The following is a 19,562-nucleotide window of genomic DNA, read 5'->3' as shown; positions in this document are numbered from 1 at the left end:
TACATGACCACTGGAAAAACCATAGCCTTGACCAGACGGACATTTGTTGGCAAAATAATGTCTCTGCTTTTTAATATACTATCTAGGTTGGTCATAACTTTCCTTCCAAGGAGTAAGTGTCTTTTAATTTCATGGCTGCAATCACCATCTGCAGTGATTTTGGAGCCCCCAAAAATAAAGTCTGACACTGTTTCCACTGTCTCCCCGTCTATTTGCCATGAGGTGATGGGTCCAGAGGCCATGATCTTAGTTTTCTGAATGTTGAGCTTTAAGCCAACTTTTTCACTCTCTTCTTTCACTTTCATCAAGAGGCTCTTTAGTTCCTCTTCACTTTCTGCCATAAGGGTGGTGTCATCTGCATATTTGAGGTTATTGATATTTCTCCCAGCAATTTTGATTCCAAATTGTGGTTCTTCCAGCCCAGCGTTTTTCATGATGTACTCTGCATATAAGTTAAATAAGCAGGGTGACAATATACAGCCTTGACATACTCCTTTTCCTATTTGGAACCAGTCTGTTGGTCCACGTCCAGTTCTAACTGTTGCTTCCTGACCTGCATACAGGTTTCTCAAGAGGCAGGTCAGGTAGTCTGGTGTTCCCATCTCCTTCAGAATTGTCCACAGTTTATTGTGATCCACATAGTCGAAGGCTTTGGTGTAGTCAATAAAGCAGAAATGGATGTTTTTCTGGAACTCTCTTGCTTTTTCGATGATCCAGTGAATATTGGCAATTTGATCTCTGGTTCCTCTGCCTTTTCTAAAACCAGCTTAAACATCTGGAAGTTCTCGGTTCATGTATTGCTGAAGCCTGGCTTGGAGAATTTTGAGCAATAATTTACTAGCGTGTGAGATGAGTGCAATTGTGCGGTAGTTTGAGCATTCTTAGGGATTGCCTTTCTTAGGGATTGGAATGAAAACTGACCTTTTCCAGTCCTGTGGCCACTGCTGAGCTTTCCAAGTTTGCTGGCATATTGAGTGCAGCACTTTCACAGTATCATGTTTTAGATTTGAAATAGCTCAACTGGAATTCCATCACCTCCATTAGCTTTGTTCATAGTGATGCTTTCTAAGGCCCACTTGACTTCACATTCCAGGATGTCTGCTCACAGGAATCTTCTCCTACTTTCTCCGTATTCATTTCATTATTTCTCTTTCCAATAGCTGTAGCATGATGATGTTGTATGACTTTTGTTCCATGTCTTAATCTCTAATATGGATGGATGTTTTCATAGGGCTCTCATGACTCCCTATACTAAGTTGTTTGTTTTTTTTTTTTTCTGATCCTTTAGCTGTTTATTCTTCTTCACCTTGACTCTCAATGTGGGATTTATTAAAGCTCTCAGCTCTGTCTTATAACTATCAGGTGTTTTATTTTCATAGTTGAATAAGAAAATAGAAGCCATAACTTGGAAATGCTCTCCTCTTTTTACTCACAAATCTATCTATACTTGGCCTGATCTTTCTCTTCTTTCCTCCTGTCATAATGAACAAAGTGCATTTTACCAAAGTCCGCTCCCTCCCTTTTTACCTTTTTGAGGACTTTACTGCTTAGATTATATTTCTCTTCTGATTTAGCAGTCTTTCTTTTATTGACATGTTAGTCCCCTCAGATTACATATATCATATTAGAATCTTTCAACTAAGAAAAAATTCATGACCTCAATTTTTCTCTTTCTAGTCAAACTTTGGAATTTTCATCACACAGTCTCAACATCCTCAACACTAGTCATTTTTCATCTCCTTACTCTTCAGTGTCCATCATCACTTCATTTAATCTACTCGTCAACATAATAAAAAATATTTATGTTTCTCATGCAATGTACTTCACTGTCCTCATCTTTTTCTATTTCACAACACTACTCAATATGGAGAGACAATCTCACATCTTCTTTTCCTTTGGTCTCTGTGATTCTACTCTTCCTTTGTTTTCCTTCTCTCACTAATTACTCTTTTTCAGATTTTATTTTGTTGACTTGGCTTCTGTTTGGCCTACAATCTCATTTGGATTGAATTTTCTTCTTTCTGTATCCTCTCTCTAAGTGACTGCAATTGTTTCCATGGGTTTAAAACACATTCTTTAGCATGGAGGCCTATATCTGCAAACCAGATCTTTTCTTGGGACTCAACTTCTTGTTACAACAGATGCTTCATATCTCTAATTCAGTATTTCACAGACATCTCATACCTAACATATCCAAAATGTGACCTTCAATTTTTGTCTTCAGCAAGGCTTTTGTTACTGCTATGTTTCACCACTCACTTAGAAAGCTGAAGTATTTCCTTGATTTTTCCCCCCTTTCTCTTAACTACTTGCCCTATCTCCTCACATAAAACAGCATCATCTGTTATTTTTTAACTTCAAAATAGTGAAGCTAAAGAGGGAGATCCATGGGATACTAGTAGGAAATAGTTTGAATAAGTAGAAAGAGACTAACTACATACAAATATATTTCCTGTCAAAGCTTCCCTATTAGATTTGATATATTGATACCAGCAATGGCATTTCTAACTATATAGGCTATCACTATGAAAAATAATCATATGTTACCATGAGGAAAATTCTAGAAACTATCATTTCTTATACTGATAGTAATACAGAATTCATTCATTTAATTTTAGCTTATATTACATTTATGGTTTACTTCTTTCCTCCCACCTGACCCCATCTGTGTAGTTTAAATAAACTGAATTCTACTGTAGTTCACTAGCACATAAGTCTGCCAATCTGTGAATCATTTCAGATTTGCATAAACATATATTTATCAGTCCTCATTCCAGGCTTCTGTTGTCATGTGTTGAAATAACTGATTTTAAATGACAGCCAACATCCTACTTACTATTTTTATATCAGTGGGGATGGAAATAATAGAACTATCCCTTGATTTAACCGTCATTCCAATAACACCTCAAGCATGCTATAAATTTTTAAACACTTTAAACTCTAACCCTAACCCTCAATCTCCCAGAAGTTAATGGTTATAATAATATTGGTGGCTTTGTAGAAGAAACTTCAGCTATAAAATATTTTCCTATATCATAATGAGCATGAACACATTAAAAAAATTAAAATAAAGACTTACATCCAGCAAAATTCTGCTACAATAAGAATAAACTTTAAAAGTTTTCATTTGAGGAGGAAGAGCATTATTTGGTATAAAGTATTTTCTGCCTTATATTCTAAAATTACCAAATCAGTGAAAAAAATTGTATCTATTTTTTTTGTCAAAAAAAAAAACCAGCCAAAAAGCAGAAGAAAAATAAAAAGGACTAATATCTAACTATATTTTTTTCTGATATAGAGACTATTTTCTGTAAAATATAGCTTTATTTTATAGAGGTTTAACTTTAGAGTTACTATATGGGAACATTTTTAGTGTGCAGGCTTAAAGGTGTCCAATAAATAGTACATTATCTCAGGTCCTAGGGTGAAATTTACTGAAAAAGCAAACAAAAGTATAAGGAAGATAGAAATCAAAATATTATCTTTATTTAAAAGCTAATAATGTAAGAGAGGGCTTCCCGGATGACTAGGCAGTAAAGAATCTACCTGCAACGCATGAGACAGGTTTGATACTGGGGTCGGGAAGATCCCCTGGAGAAAGAAATGGTGGCTATACCCCCTTCAGTATTCCTACCTGAAGAGTTCCCTGGACCTCAGATAGTTTTTATGAGAGGCAATTAGCAGTCTTAATAGTGAACCTAAGAATTAGACAGACATTTATACTCAACAGCCTAAACTGGTGCAGGCTTCCCTTGGACAGGCAGAGCTTCTCCAGAAGAAAAATGCAGAGTATCTTTATCAACATATAAATCACTGCCAAGAGAAAGAGAAGGAGCTAGGCTACATGTGTCCAATATTTCCTTCCAAATTAATCAAAAAGACTATCCACTCCTTTAGTGAGTGAAGTGGCAGAGAAGTCAAAGCATTCTGAAAATGTAGTTATTCCTTAAAAAAAGAAAAAAAAAATGAGTAAGAAAAAAATCTCTTTGGTCCTTGGTGTTTTAGGAGGGTAATAAGTATTTTGTGTTAAAATCAACAATTTTAAAGAAGAAAAAAAATATGAAAAAATAAAGACCCTCAATTACAGTTTCTTTCTATATATTTTGACTATTCCTTGCTAGTGACATTGTAATTAATATTCAGAGCTCTCTCTAATAGTTCATTTTCTTTGGAACCCCTGGAATTCCAATCCATGTCCCATGATTGCCGTTGCTTTTCTCTCCTTTTTAGAACCTTCCTACCCATATGCAATATTTGGTCAGGGAGATCTCACAAGAATAGCATCCCATGATTTTATAATTTTACTCTCCCAAGTTCTTCCATTAGAACTTTTTTTTCTTGTTGTTAACTAATCTCAAAAAGTAACATCTGTCATTCAAAGGAGATACAATTTCACTTTGCCTGCGTGTGTGTTAAGTCATTTCAGTCATGTCTGACTCTTTACAACCTTGTAGACTGTAGTCTACCAGGCTCCTCTGTCCATGTGATTCTCTAGGCAAGAATACTGGAGTGGGTTGCCGTACCCTCCTCCAGAGGCTCTTCCCAACCCAGGGATTGAACCCATGTCTCATGTCTCCTGCACTGGCAAGCAGTTTCTTTACCACTAGTGCCACCTGGGAAACCCACAACTTCATTATAATAAATGTAAAAGAGTATTTGCTGGGAAATGTTACAAACAGATATAATGCCTCAGAGCTTTCATTATTCCACAGAGAGTTGTCCTTTAGCTAGCACATGTGGACTGCGTGCCCACTGAAAGTGCTTCAGTAGACAGAGACTGCCATTCCCACAAATGACACAAATATGAGGAGGGAACAACAAATAAGTGACTTTCTTAGAAAAGTTGGCTTATGAATTCAGCCTCTGGTATTACCTGTTCTTCCACTGGGCTCACTCAGACCTGTGGAGTCAATCTTAATAACCTACCAAAAGACAAGGTGAAATGAATCTTCAAAGAGGATTAAATCTATCCCTTTTATTACCACAAAAATTTTATAGATGTTAATGGCTTAATAGCATTTATATTAGCTGAATTATTTTAATAGTTATTTTAAAAATTTCCTGGAAATAATGTCTTAACTCAGAGGTGTGACTGCATTGGTAGTAATATCATATTGGGGAAGACTTGTAAGTAGACTTTGAGCAGTCTTCAAACCACTGAATATCAGTCACTGCCTATTCTATAATTTTCCACTTAAGACTAAAGAATTCTCTGAGTGACAAAATCTGTACTAATAATTTCTACTTACACATCTGCTGAAAAGTTGCATGAAAGTATGTTTATTTTCTATTTAGCAGTAATATTCCACAGGTATAAACTCTTAAAAGTGCAAAACAATAGAATATCTCATTTCCTTTTTCAAGAGTACCCTTTACATGAAGCTTGGATCTTTTAAGTTGACAACACTTAACATGGGACTTATTCTATCTATCTATCCAACATGGGACATAGTCTGGTAATGGACTTCCATTGTGTCTCAGCTGGTAAAGAATCTGCCTGCAATGCAGGAGACCTGTATTTGATCCCTGCGTTGGGAAGATCCCCTGGAGAAGAGAAAGGCTACCCACTCCAGTATTCTGGCCTAGAGAATTCCATGGACTGTATAGTCCATGGGTTGCAAAGAGATGGACACAACTGAGCAACTTTTATCTATCTATCTAACATGGAACATATTCTGGTAATGGCATGGTTAAAGGGTGATAGGAAAGACACTTTTTATAATGTGATTACTTGGGCTGAAGAAAAAAAGGATATTTCCTTTATAATGTGTAATTTAGCATAAAATTTATTTTTTAGCTACTAATATGTGGGTTTAATTTGTGTATACATAAATTACTCTTAGGAGTAAAGGGGAAATTTGTAATTTTCTTGGGAAGATGACTATGTGGTCAAAAGTTACAATTTTTTTAATTTATCGGAAGAATCTTCTTTCCCTGACCCTCCTAAAATTACAATCTTATGTGGAATATCAATGTGTAAAAATATCATAATGAGAGGTTTCTCTCTTGGAGTTACAGTGGGATCTTGGAGGGCTGGATTGCCTGTCCTCACGTTCTCCCTCCTTGTCCAGGATATCTTAAAAAGATCCATAGGAGCATAATATGTTGCTTTTAAACTTAAGTACAGGAAAAAAATCTTAAAATGCTATATTTTTATGGTTAATTTCAATGCTTTGTTTGAGAAATGTTTTTGAGATGTTTAATAAAAATTAAATTCTTTTAAAGAATATTATGAAATAATCTGTACCATGTCAAAATTTCTTACTAGTTTTAACAGCATGATTTTATGATATATTATGCTGAAAATTAGTGACATGTAACTCAGAAGTACTATAAACATTGCATATTTACTCTCTTACCTGCAAAAATGCTGCAAAATCAAGGACCTCAAAATCTCAGGAATTTAAAACAACAAATGCTAATTTTTCTTGCAGGTTACTTGACAGCTCTGATTTATGCTACAGTTTACCTGGGCTTGACTTCAGGCTGTGAGTTGAAGTGATATCTGATCCATTTTCTTCAATCAGTACCTACCCAAGGTATGTTATTTTCATGGTGCAAGGGAAAAATACAGGGACCAAGTCTAATCATGAAAGTACACATAAAGCCTTTGCTTGCTTCATTCTGAAAATATTCCGTTGGTTAAAGGAAGACTTATGTATAAGCCTAAGAGTTCTTTTAGTGACTTTGAGTAAGAAGTATTACCAACGGAGTGAGAAACTATGCTCTATGTACTTTATTAGGAGGAATCGCAGTCATATGATGAAAGACATGGGTGTATATTTCCTTAACATTGAAAAACTACAGAATTTAAAATATTAACCCAAATAAAAAATATTAAAGGCAAGTACAAGCAAAAACCAAACTCAGATTTTATCCTGGTTATTTCAGGACACATATGGTATACTAAATTAGCAATGTATAGGACAACATATGTGTACATGCACCCTTCCCACTACCATAATTCTAAGATTATATAGTTTCCTTTGTAATTAGTTATTACAATTAGCAATAACTTTTAGTGAAAATATCTTCTAAGATATTATCCACATGAATTAGGAGATTTCAACATGTGCATGTGATGAATATTTATTGTTTATCCCTGTAAAACATCTGCTCCTGAAAGGTTGTTGCTGAACCTCAAAAAGACGCCAGGATTCTTGGCCTCCAGAGGAGAAGAATTCAATCCAGGGCCAGAGACGAGGCTTGATCGCTCAGAGCTTTTGTGTAATAAAGTTCTATTAAAGTATAGAAGAGATAGAGAAAGCTTCTGACATAGACATCAGAAGGGGGTAGAAAGAGTATCTGCTTGCTAGTGTTAGCAATGGAGTTATATACTCTCCAATGAATCCAAAGAAAGTCTGGAGGTTGTAAAGACCTCACCAGACCTACTCCCATAATTTACTTTTTAAGATAACAGAATTAGCCAGAAGGTTTAATCCAGGGACTGTCCTCAGGCAAGATACTTATTGTTATATAATCCTAAGGAATGTAGAAGAAAAAAAAGTTTGTCCTTTCTTCCTCCTTGAGAATTCCAGACCCCTCTCTCCTTGGGGACCCCTAGACTTTTTATCAACCTGCCTAAGCAATGACTCTCTCATTCCTTTATTGATAACAGTACATAGCTTTCCTGTTAATGAACCACACAGAGACCATGTTTCATGCATCCTGTAAGGCACAATTAGCCTTATTTCTCACCTGCAGGGGTAGCATGTGATCTGTGCTGAAACAGTCAGGGCATTCCATTCCCTTGTCATAATGTTTAGTTCAGGGCTGGCTTTATAATCAAATCAATCGAGGGTTCAGTCTTGAGTCTTTGGCTTAACCTGTTGGGAAAAAGATGCTTACATTTTTCTCTGAGTTTGCCAGTGGGGTGGAAAGTAAGCTTTGAACACACTGCGTTCAAAACCTTTGCCACTGGGTGGGGTAAACCTGTCTGAGAATTAAGCCAAGAAATTGGAATGCAGAGCCAAGAGATAGAGACAGAAAAGTCTTGAGGTTTTTTGAGATTTTAATTCCAGTCCAAAGCTATCTGTATCCCTTACTTCCCAGTCATCAAGGTAACACATTTTTCTTGATTGTTTTTGTCACTCAAAATCAAAGCACTCAAACCTATGCTTCTTTTTGCTCTTGCAGTCTCTCCAAAATTCTCTTTTCTGGACTCGCCATATCACTTTGCTGGCACGCACATGACCCCTCATTTCAAGGGTTATCAACTTTCATGATATTTCAATATATCACCATATCATGAACTCATAATCAACTCATTTGTTATTTCTCCTGAAAATGCAGATTTGGTGAATATAATGGGTTCTTTAACCTGTATCTTTGTTTCCTCAGTTAACTCCCTGGGCTCAGTGGAGATGTGTCCCAAGATTCATGTGTTTCATGGTATGTCTGAAACTCTGACTACATTTATTTACTGTGACACTGACAGCTTGCCCTCAAATTCTTACAGATTCTCTATCTGGAAGATGTGATGCCATATCTCAAACATGACTGTATTCTTCTGAACTGTGTGGGAACTTGCTGCTTTCCTCCTTTACCTTATGGCTTCCTAGAGGCATTTTAAGCTACCATGTGAAATTACCTTTTGACTAATATAGACCACCAATCCTTTCTCTGCTGCTAGTAATTCTCCTTGTGAAAAGACCGTGTTGTTGAAGCTATGCTTCCAGGTCAAAGCCATTAATAGAGTTCTTGATGTGCCAAAGTCTTGTTTTATTTGGGAAGAATCTCTTTCCTGCAACACTATGTTGTCTTAAGTCTCAAATGAGTGTTGCCTCTAAATTCAAATATATCTTGAAGAATTTCAGTTTATATGCATAATTTTCTTATCCAGGCTTTAGCAATCAAAATGTGGGAACTTGACCAAAAACCAGCTGAGAGACAGAAGCATTATTGTACTCAGACTCACTCCTTTCCTTTAACTGTTTGATCAAGTTTTGCCTTTATCTCCTCGTGAGTTATTTTTTCAATATTTCCTAATTTGGGGGGAAAGAGAAAGGTCTTATCTCTCTCAGTTCTTTTTTATGGTTGACTTTTATCTGCATTACAGCTTCTGACAATGTTGCATATTCTACCACAATGCATTTCTGACTGGGTGTACTGGAGTCATGGATTTTTATGGACATTAAATTTATAGGCTGAATTCCAAGATAAAACTCCATCAGTTCAGTTCAGTTCCATTCAGTTGCTCAGTTGTGTCCTACTCTTTGTGACCCCATGAATTGCAGCATGCCAGGCCTCCCTGTCCATCACCAACTCCCGGAGTTTACTCAAACTCATGCCCATCGAGTCGGTGATGCCATCCAGCCATCTAATCCTCTGTCGTCCCCTTCTCCTCCTGCCCCCAATCCCTCCCAGCATCAGGGTCTTTTCCAATGAGTCAACTCTTTGCATGAGGTGGCCAAAGTACTGGAGTTTCAGCTTCAGCATCAGTCCTTCCAATGAACAGCCAGGACTGATCTCCCTTAGGATGGACTGGTTGGACTCCCTTGCAGTCCAAGGGACTCTCAAGAGTCTTCTCCAACACCACAGTTCAAAAGCATCAATTCTTCGGCACTCAGCTTTCTTCACAGTTCAACTCTCACATCCATACATGACCACTGGAAAAACCATAGCCTTGACCAGATGGACATTTGTTGGCAAAATAATGTCTCTGCTTTTTAATATACTATCTAGGTTGGTCATAACTTTCCTTCCAAGGAGTAAGTGTCTTAATTTCATGGCTGCCATCACCATCTGCAGTGATTTTGGAGCCCCCCAAAATAAAGTCTGTCACTGTTTCCACTGTCTCCCCTTCTATTTTCCATGAGGTGATGGGACCAGATGCCATGGTCTTAGTTTTCTGAATGTTGAGCTTTAAGCCAACTTTTTCCACTGTCCTCTTTCACTTTCGTCAAGAGGCTCTTTAGTTCTTCTTTGCTCTCTGAAATAAGGGTGGTGTCATCTGCGTATCTGAGGTTATTGATATTTCTCCCAGCAATCTTGATTCCAAATTGTGCTTCTTCCAGCCCAGGGTTTTTCATGATGTACTCTGCATATAAGTTAAATAAGCAGGGTGACAATATACAGCCTTGACGTACTCCTTTTCCTATTTGGAACCAGTCTGTTGTTCCATGTCCAGCTCTAACTGTTGCTTCCTGACCTGCATACAGGTTTCTCAAGAGGCAAGTCAGGTGGTCTGGTGTTCCCATCTCCTTCAGAATTGTCCACAGTTCATTGTGGTCCACACAGTTGAAGGCTTTGGTGTAGTCAATAAAGCAGAAATAGATGTTTTTCTGGAACTCTCTTGCTTTTTCAATGATCCAGCAAATATTGGCAATTTGATCTCTGGTTCCTCTGCCTTTTCTAAAACCAGCTTGAACATCTGGAAGTTCACAGTTCACGTATTGCTGAGGCCTGGCTTGGAGAATTTTGAGCAATAATTTACTAGCGTGTGAGATGAGTGCAATTGTGCGGTAGTTTGAGCATTCTTTGGGATTGCCTTTCTTAGGGATTGGAATGAAAACTGACCTTTTCCAGGCCTGTGGCCACTGCTGAGTTTTCCAAGTTTGCTGGCATATTGAGTGCAGCACTTTCACAGTATCATGTTTTAGATTTGAAATAGCTCAACTGGAATTCCATCACCTCCACTAGCTTTGTTCGAAGTGATGCTTTCTAAGGCCCTCTTGACTTCACATTCCAGGATGTCTGGCTCTAAGTGAATGATCACACCATTGTGATTATCTGGGTCGTGAAGATCTTTTTTGTACAGTTCTTCTGTGTATTCTTGCCACCTCTTCTTAATATCTTCTGCTTCTGTTAGGTCCATACAATTTCTGTCCTTTATCGAACCCATCTTTGCATGAAATGTTCCCTTGGTATCTCTAATTTTCTTGAAGTGATCTCTAGTCTTTCCCATTCTGTTGTTTTCCTCTATTTCTTTGCATTGATCGCTGAGGAAGACTTTCTTGTCTCTCCTGGCTATTCTTTGAAACTCTGCATTCAAATGGTAATATCTTTCCTTTTCTCCTTTGCTTTTCACTTCTCTTTGTTTCAAAGCTATTTGTAACAACTCCATAGTCTTCTCTTATTCTTAGAACAACAAATATATACTGCAGATTAAGATCATAGAAACTTAACAGCAAAATAGAATGGAACATACCCTGTAGCCAAGTAGAAACACTTTAGAATTCTCAATGGTTCCATTATTCAGAGTTAGAAATTATATAGCTGTTAGAATTATTTCAAATATCCCATCTATTCTTTGTCTCCTAATTTTACTGTCTGGAATTGTCACTTTGAACTTACTCAGGCACCTAACACTGCTCCAAGCCCCCTACCCTGCCTACATATGAATTGACTTGTTCCTTCACTTAGTTACCCTTATGTATTTACAAGGTTAGCAGTACAATTTAGATGCATCATGCTTATATTTTGAAATATGCTTTACTTCAGTACTGTGATTATTATTAGCATTTAGTAACTCTTCTTATCTGAACCCAAAGTCTTTCACAGTGACACTGCTTTGTATGATACAACCTATTAGTTTCCAGTGTTTTATTGCTGTGAAATCCTGTGAAAGAGGAAATAAGTCTGGAAGAATATTCAGGTACAACTGAGAAGCTTGCTCAGATAATCTGTGGTGTAGTAGGAGACTGAATGACTCTAAAGATCTTGTATCTGGTCAGATTTGGGGCCTGGGATGGTGTCCTAATGGAATAGAAGCCAAAGAATTACCTTCTATATATTTAGTGTCTTGACATAGTTGATATTCTATGATTGTACATATTATTAATATCTATTAACCTGAGAATAAAATGTCATACTCAAATTGAAGAAGGATGTTGGGACTTTGTTAAAGGTGATTGCTTGGTGCAGATGCAATGAGATGTAAAATGGAACCTCTGTTTCCTGGTAGTACATTTTATAAGAACCGGGTGTTACTTTAGGAATTCTGTGCCATTTATCTTAGGAAATTATATTCTATCAATGTTAATACTCTCTATAATTTAATTTGACTGAGATATATCTTTTTATTGCCAAGTGTTATTTTGCTGAAGTTTTGCTATTCTCCTTCTAATAGAGAATAACTTGTTGTCTTTTAATTCATTTAAAAGAATCTTTAGATTTCTTAGAAATGAATGAGATGGTGCTTATGAAGAAAGTGCCAGTATTTTAACTGACATATACTAATTAATTGGAAAATGTGTCAATAAAATATATTGTTTAGATATTTTCATCACATTACTGATATAAGTACAGTGCACACCCTCTTGAAGACTTAACTACCACCAGCAAGGTAGGATGATAATTATGAGGGGTAAAGAGATAAGGTATGGCTTTTGCTATGGAAGACCTATCATTTAGTAGAACTATTAATTCTCTATACCCTCAGAAAGTTTTACATCTGATTCTCTTGTTAATTCACAGTATAAAAGGCTAACCTAAAACATGGAAAAAAGCAGAACCATATAGTAGAATACAATATTTTTTGGTGTGTTCTTGAAATTAATTAAGTTCCTTATTGCTACATATATAAATTAACACTGTAGTTACTGATTTAAAATAGCTGAAAATAAATCTTAGTTTTGTTTTTCTTTTATTAACTCTTATGTTTACTAGTATCAATTATATACTTCTAGAATCCAAAACAATTATCACAAAATTTAACAACTTGGTTTTCAAAAACTTTTTGCATATTTTCTAAGTTTATATAGGGTCTTTGTTAATCCTAAAATTTTTTAAGTGGATTCTTTCAAACAACATGAAAACCATGAGTTTGAAGCAAATTTTGTTTTAGGAAGCTTCTTCAAATCATAGAAGTTTTCATTATAGCGGTATAAGGTCTTTAAAATTTTTTCATTTTCTTACATTTGAAGATCACAGAGTAAAGTTATTTCTACTCCAAGACCTCCTTAATGAAATGAGAAAGTAATAAGAGCAAAAGCTATAGGTAATAATCCCCTTCATCTCTAACAAAACTGAGATTTCCAGCCCAAATAATAAACTATAATGTCTAGCATAAAAATTTTCAGTAGAGTGGAATTTGGACTCATCTATAGAGGAAATAGTACCAACAGACTTTGTGCATGGCCAAACCGCTTAGAAATATGGAAGTCTCTGACCTTAAAGTTCTAATCAAATACTCCTTTATTTGAACAGTGAGCTATCATGATGTGGTGAGCCTTGAAACTGTACAAAAACCCTATTCTTTACTGTGAGAGCAGAAAAGCCACAAAGAAGACCTGTATTTTCCAGAAGAGGTTAGTAACAGCTGCAAGTATTACCAAGTAGCATGTTTGCTAATCAGCTTGATAGTTATTTAAAATCCTATCAGGAGTATAAAGAAGTAATTAAAGCAGTTAACCTGCAGTCTATTCATTCTCCTTACTGTCAGATGCCCTGGGGAGAAAGAATAGAAGACAAGTGACCTGATCTACTCTCATTGACATGTGTACTTCTGGGAAAATGAACTATTGGTATTGGCTGGGGGAAGAAAATTTATCTCTGAAATGCCCTTTATATATATATAGAGAGAGTGATCCTGGCTAATGGTTATAATAAATAGAACCTAGAATCTATGATGCGTGGTGTTTATCTTGTAAGTTATACAGTTCTCTGAGATATAAATGGAAATTTTTTTATACCTTAACTGCTCCTATAGTCTGAGGTAAATCCTAGTTACAAAATCTGATCTACTGTTCTCAGCTAGATACTAATTCCCAGTGTAGAAATATGGGGACTGAAGAGCCGCTGTTAGTATCTCAGGCCTTTCTCTGTTTTGTCTGAATATCTTGATTGACTGTATCTTTGAAATTATTATAAATGGATGATGCTGGAATACTAGGAATTTCAACCTCTAATTATAATAAAGATCTTTTTTGAAGACACTATACAGTAAACAGGAAGGAGGCAATTATGAGCTCAGGATATGAATATGTAGAATAAAAATGAAATGTTGGAAGCAATGCATATAGTAATATTTCAGAAAATTAAAGGGGAAAAGATGATTCTAAAAACTTCCAGAGAAAGAGAATGACTAGTTTGCATATGGTGAATCAGAATAAATTTAGTACCTATGGGTCAATACAAGACAGTTAGTAGAGTGTGGATTCAGATTTTAACAAAACAATTTATTTGCTAAGTAACCTGAGACAATCTTCTTGATTTCTTTAGACCTCAATTTTCTCATCTGTCATTAGGGATAATAATACATTTCCATACATTTGTTTTGAGAAATAAACAGGCTAATACAGAAGATGGTATACAGGAAGAGATAAATTAATATTAGCTGTGTGCTGTGCTTAGTCGTTCAGTCAGGTCCAACTCTGTGACCCCATGGACTGCAGCCTGCCAAGTTCTTCTGTCCATGGGGATTCTCTAGGCAAGAATACTGGAGTGGTTTGCCATGCCCTCCTCCAGGGGATCTTCCCAACCCAGGGATTGAACCCAGGTCTCCCGCATTGCAGGCAGATTCTTTCCATTCTAAGTTATCAGGGAAGCCCAATATTAGCTATATAGAAAACTTAGATGTTCAAGCTGGTTTTAGAAAAGGCAGAAGAACCAGAGATCAAATTGCTAACATCCAATGGATCATCGAAAAAGCAAGAGAGTTCCAGAAAAAAACATCTATTTCTGCTCTGTGGTTCACAATAAACTGTGGACAATTCTGAAGGAGATGGGAATACCAGACCACCTGATCTGCTTCTTATGAAACATGCATGCAGGTCAGGAAGCAACAGTTAGAACTGGACATGGAACAACAGATTGGTTCCAAATTGGGAAAGGAGTACATCAAGGCTGTATGTTGTCACCCTGCTTATTTAATTTCTATGCAGAGTACATCATGAGAAACTCTGGATTGGAAGAAGCACAAGTTGGAATCAAGATTGCCAAGAGAAATATCAATAACCTCAGATATGCAGATGACACCACCCTTATGGCAGAAAATGAAGAAGAACTAAAGAGCCTCTTGATAAAGTGAAAGAGGAGAGTGAAAAAGTTGGCTTAAAGCTCAACATTCAGAAAACTAATATCATGGCATCCGGCTCCATCACTTCATGGCAAATAGATGAGGAAACAGTGGAAACAGTGTCAGACTTTATTTTTGGGGGCTCCAAAATCACTGCAGATGGTGATTGCAGCCATGAAATTAAAAGACACTTACTCCTTGGAAGGAATGTTAGGACCAAAGTAGACAGCAATTTGAAAAGCAGAGACATTACTTTGTCAACAAAGATCCATCTAGCCAAGACTATGGTTTTTCCAGTAGTCATGTATGGATGTGAGAGTTGGACTATAAAGAAAACTGAGCATAGAAGAATTGACGCTTTTGAACTGTGGTGTTGGAGAAGACTCTTGAGAGTCCTTTGGACTGTGAGGAGATCTAACCAGTCCATCCTAAAGGAGATCAGTCCTGGGTGTTCATTGGTTGGACTGATGTTGAAGCTGAAACTCCAGTACTTTGGCCACCTGATTCGAACAGCTGACTCATCTGAGAAGATCCTGATGCTGGGAAAGACTGAGGGCAGGAGGAGAAGGGGATGACAGAGGATGAGATGGTTGGATGGCATCACTGACTCAATGGACATGGGTTTGGGTGAACTCCAGGAGCTGGTGATGGACAGGGAGGCCTGGCGTGCTGTGATTCATGGGGTCGCAAACAGTCAGACATGACTGAGCCACTGCACTGAACTGATTAACAATAACTGAAAGCTTGAACAGAGTAAAAAAATCTCTTTAAAATCCTGAGGAAAGTGATTTACAACTTAGAATTTTGTGGCCATCCATACCATCAGCTATGTTTTGTGGGAGAGAATAGGTATTTGGGCTTTCCTGCTGGCTCAGACAGTAAAGAATCTGCCTGCAATACAGGACACACGGGTTTGATCCCTGGGTCAGAAGATCCCCTGAGGAGGGAAATGGCAACCCATTCCAGTATTCTTGCCTGGAGAATTCCATGAACGGAGAGGCCTGGTGGGCTATAGTCCATGGGTCACAAAGAGTTGGACATGACGGAGTGACTAACACTTTAACTTTCATCGATGTTTATCATAGGTTAAAAAAAAATCCAAAAATATCTAATTGCTATATGCTTTTTTTTTTATAGAAATGAGGAGTTAAACCCAGAAAGAGGAAAATAAGTTTTCTGAAATAGAGAGAATACAAGATAGAAGAGAGACTAGGGAAATTCTTAATATAATAACAAGAAATTTCCAAGAGTGTAGGGCTCAAGCAGACTCCAGAAAATATGAAATTAGTTCATTAGTGGGATTTTTGTGAAAAAAGTCTTTTTAGAAAAATAAAATAAAGTTAAAATTTTTACCCTGTTAATAATTTGAAAAGCATTGACTGATAAGCATTTCAGAGAGCTGTTAGAAGTTTTGGCAGACATAATCAGGTATTTGAAGAATGCCACAGAAATGAGGAATTAAAACCAGAAAGAAGAAAATTACATAGGTGTTTGAAGAATACCAGGCAGGTAAAAATAAATAAAAAATAACTTTTGGAAAAGTAAAAACTCTTGTCTAAGAAAAATAATGGAATGTTGTCATAGTGCTTGACTCAGAATGAAAAGTGTTTACATAGACATAATATTAATAGCAATAAATTTGGGTTTTATTAATGAAACCATATTGGGAAGATGGGAAACAGAAAATGTGCATATGAGAGGGATGTATTATAGTGCTAAATTTGGAAACCAAAACAATGTATACAACACAGAGGAGAGAGACAAGATAGAAACTTTTTTCCTGGAAAAAAATAAATCTTACTTTTCACTTCACATGGATTTCTAAACATCAGTGGTCACTTGAATTAGAGTGCCAAGCCAAAACCAGTGCTAGATTCAAACTTAGTGAGTGAAGTTGCTCAGTCGTGTCTGACTCTTTGCGACCCCATGAACTGTGGCCTACCAGGCTCCTCCATCCATGGGATTTTCCAGGCAAGAATACTGGAGTGGGATGCCATTTCCTTCTCCAGTAGTCACTAATTACTGAAACCATTTAGAACCAACACTCCTTTTTAATAATAGTTTTAAAAAAGAAACAAAAAAAAATACTAATTTTTCTTCTAATGCAAAGAATTCTAACAAAGTTCTGAGTTTTGTATTATGATAATTCAGTGTGGCTTCCCTGGTGGCTCAGAGGGTAAAGCATCTGCCTGCAATGTGGGAGACCCGGGTTCAATCGCTGGGTCGGAAGATCCCCTGGAGAAGGAAATGGCAACCCACTCCAGTATTCTTGCCTGGAAAATCCCATGGATAGAGAAGCCTGGTAGGCTACAGTCCACGGGGGTCACAAAGAGACGGACACGACTGAGCAACTTCACTTTCATTTTCAATTCAATGTTTTGAAAATATAAATACAAGTTTTCTCCATTTTTTTTTTCCCCCTATTTTCTGTTCCTGAAGCCACAAGCATATGTGTAATTTGCCTGATCCATCTCAGGTTAAAACCTAGGCAGTTCTGCTTTGGTCTATATGAGAAACACATTGTACAGCTTGACCAACATGACAGACAGAGTTGGATAATGAGTGTTAGAGATCTGCACTATGGCGCTTTGAAGAAACAGGCACTCCTAGAAGAAGTAGACTTGATGGGCTTGATCTTTAGGAATGAGCTGTGTCCAGGCAGAAATTCTGTGTTAGAGTTTATCTGTTCCGTATTTTTTATTTCCTTTGGGCTATGGGGAGAATCAGGTTCACTGTCTTGAATTTCTCCTTTTGTATGTCTGGCTCTAATCTCTCCCAACTTTCAGAAATGACTGACATCTACACAGGAGAGTAAAAGTTCAGGACTTTTAGAATTATCTTTATAAGGATTTTGTTTTCTCTCTCTCTTTCTCACATGTCTCAGATAATATCTTACATCATCTTGTATTTGAAGTAGAAGTAGGTGCACAAGCCAATATGGAGATATTCGTGTAGGACCTAGACCATTCCGCATGCCAAGGATTACTCTGAAATCCAGTTTAGGTGCAAATTAAAGTATGTCCAAGAAGGTGCTGTTGTTCTATATCTTCTATCTTCCACCAAATTAATTGAAGTCATATTACATTTTGGAATGGGTTTATATCATTTAGTTCATCCTTGTTAGGTTATTAAAGTCAAATCTGTATTTTAATGCATGTTTTAAACTTTAAACATGATAGGTTTAGTTTGAGAAGAAAAAAGATTTATGCTGAGAGTATTGGCTGGTCATGGAGTTAAATCATCTGTGCTATGTGAATACTTTATGTGCTGCTAGTCAGGTATGTCTGTGTTCTTATTGCCATCAAGTTCAATCATTGCTTGTCTCCTAGAAAAGTGCTGACATGCTGCCAATTAGGGTAAATCTTCCTATCATTCCTGTCCTAGATTTTGTTGCTTAAAGATGAATACTGTGCAAGTATGAACAAGTATGTTAGGGACAGTTAACAAACACAAGAATATATGTTCAATATATTGGGAAAGTGAGCCCGTTTACAGGTCAGGCAAGGCTGCACTCACTATTCCAGAGATTTTGGAGGAGAAAGTTTAAATGAAGCACTGGCAAGGATTCTAAGGGTGGGAGATATCTTGGGCAGTTTAGAAAAATGTTTTCAAAATTTATTACTGTATTAGTAGTATTTTATCTATTTTAATAAATAAGTATTTAATAAAATAAATATTTATCTATTTTGTAAAAATATATAAAATATTTGTAAATATTTTAATAAAATAAGTGTTTTATCTATTTTAATAAATATGTAATTTGACAAATGCTCATAAAATGTTAGGAGGAAAAATCTTCTTAATTATTCAAGTACTTATTTACATCTAAGCATACATTAAGTATTTAGCACCAAACATGCTGACACAAAACAGGCTTTAATGAATTATGTGATGAGTAATTAAAAAAATGTAGTTCTTCATTAGATACTAATGTATGTCCTCACCTGTCAATAATCACCTTAAATGTAAATGGATCATATTTGGAGATCAAAAGACACAAAGTGGCCAGACAGATTGAAAAACACAACCCAACATATGCTGCTTCCAGGAGACACAATTTATCATTGAAAACAAACATAGGCTAAAAGTGAAGGGATGGAAGATAATATTCCAAACAAATAGCACCTGAAAGAAAGTTAGTGTAGCTATACTCATATCAGACAAAATATACTTCTAATCAAAAAAGGTAATAAGAGACAATATGGACAGTACAAAAAAATAAAGGGGATGAATCACCAAGAGATATATAACAACAATTAATATATGTACCTAACACAGGAGTACAGATATATAAAAAACAATTATTAACAGACCTAAGGAGAGAAACTGATGGTAATACAATGATAGTAGGGGACTTTATTTATTTATTTTTTTGCTTTCTTTTTTTTTGTTTTTTGTTTTTTTCATTTATTTTTGTTAGTTGGAGGTTAATTACTTTACAGTATTGTAGTGGTTTTTGCCATACACTGACATGAATCAGCCATGGGTTTACATGTGTTCCCCATCCCGATCCCCCCTCCCGACTCCCTCCCCATCCCATCCCTCTGGGTCTTCCCAGTGCACAAGCCCTGAGCACTTGTCTCATGCATCCAGCCTGGGCTGG

Source organism: Cervus elaphus, chromosome 20, assembly GCF_910594005.1.
Source record: "Cervus elaphus chromosome 20, mCerEla1.1, whole genome shotgun sequence".
NCBI classification, from domain to species: domain Eukaryota; kingdom Metazoa; phylum Chordata; class Mammalia; order Artiodactyla; family Cervidae; genus Cervus; species Cervus elaphus.
This window is presented reverse-complemented; position numbering follows the sequence as displayed.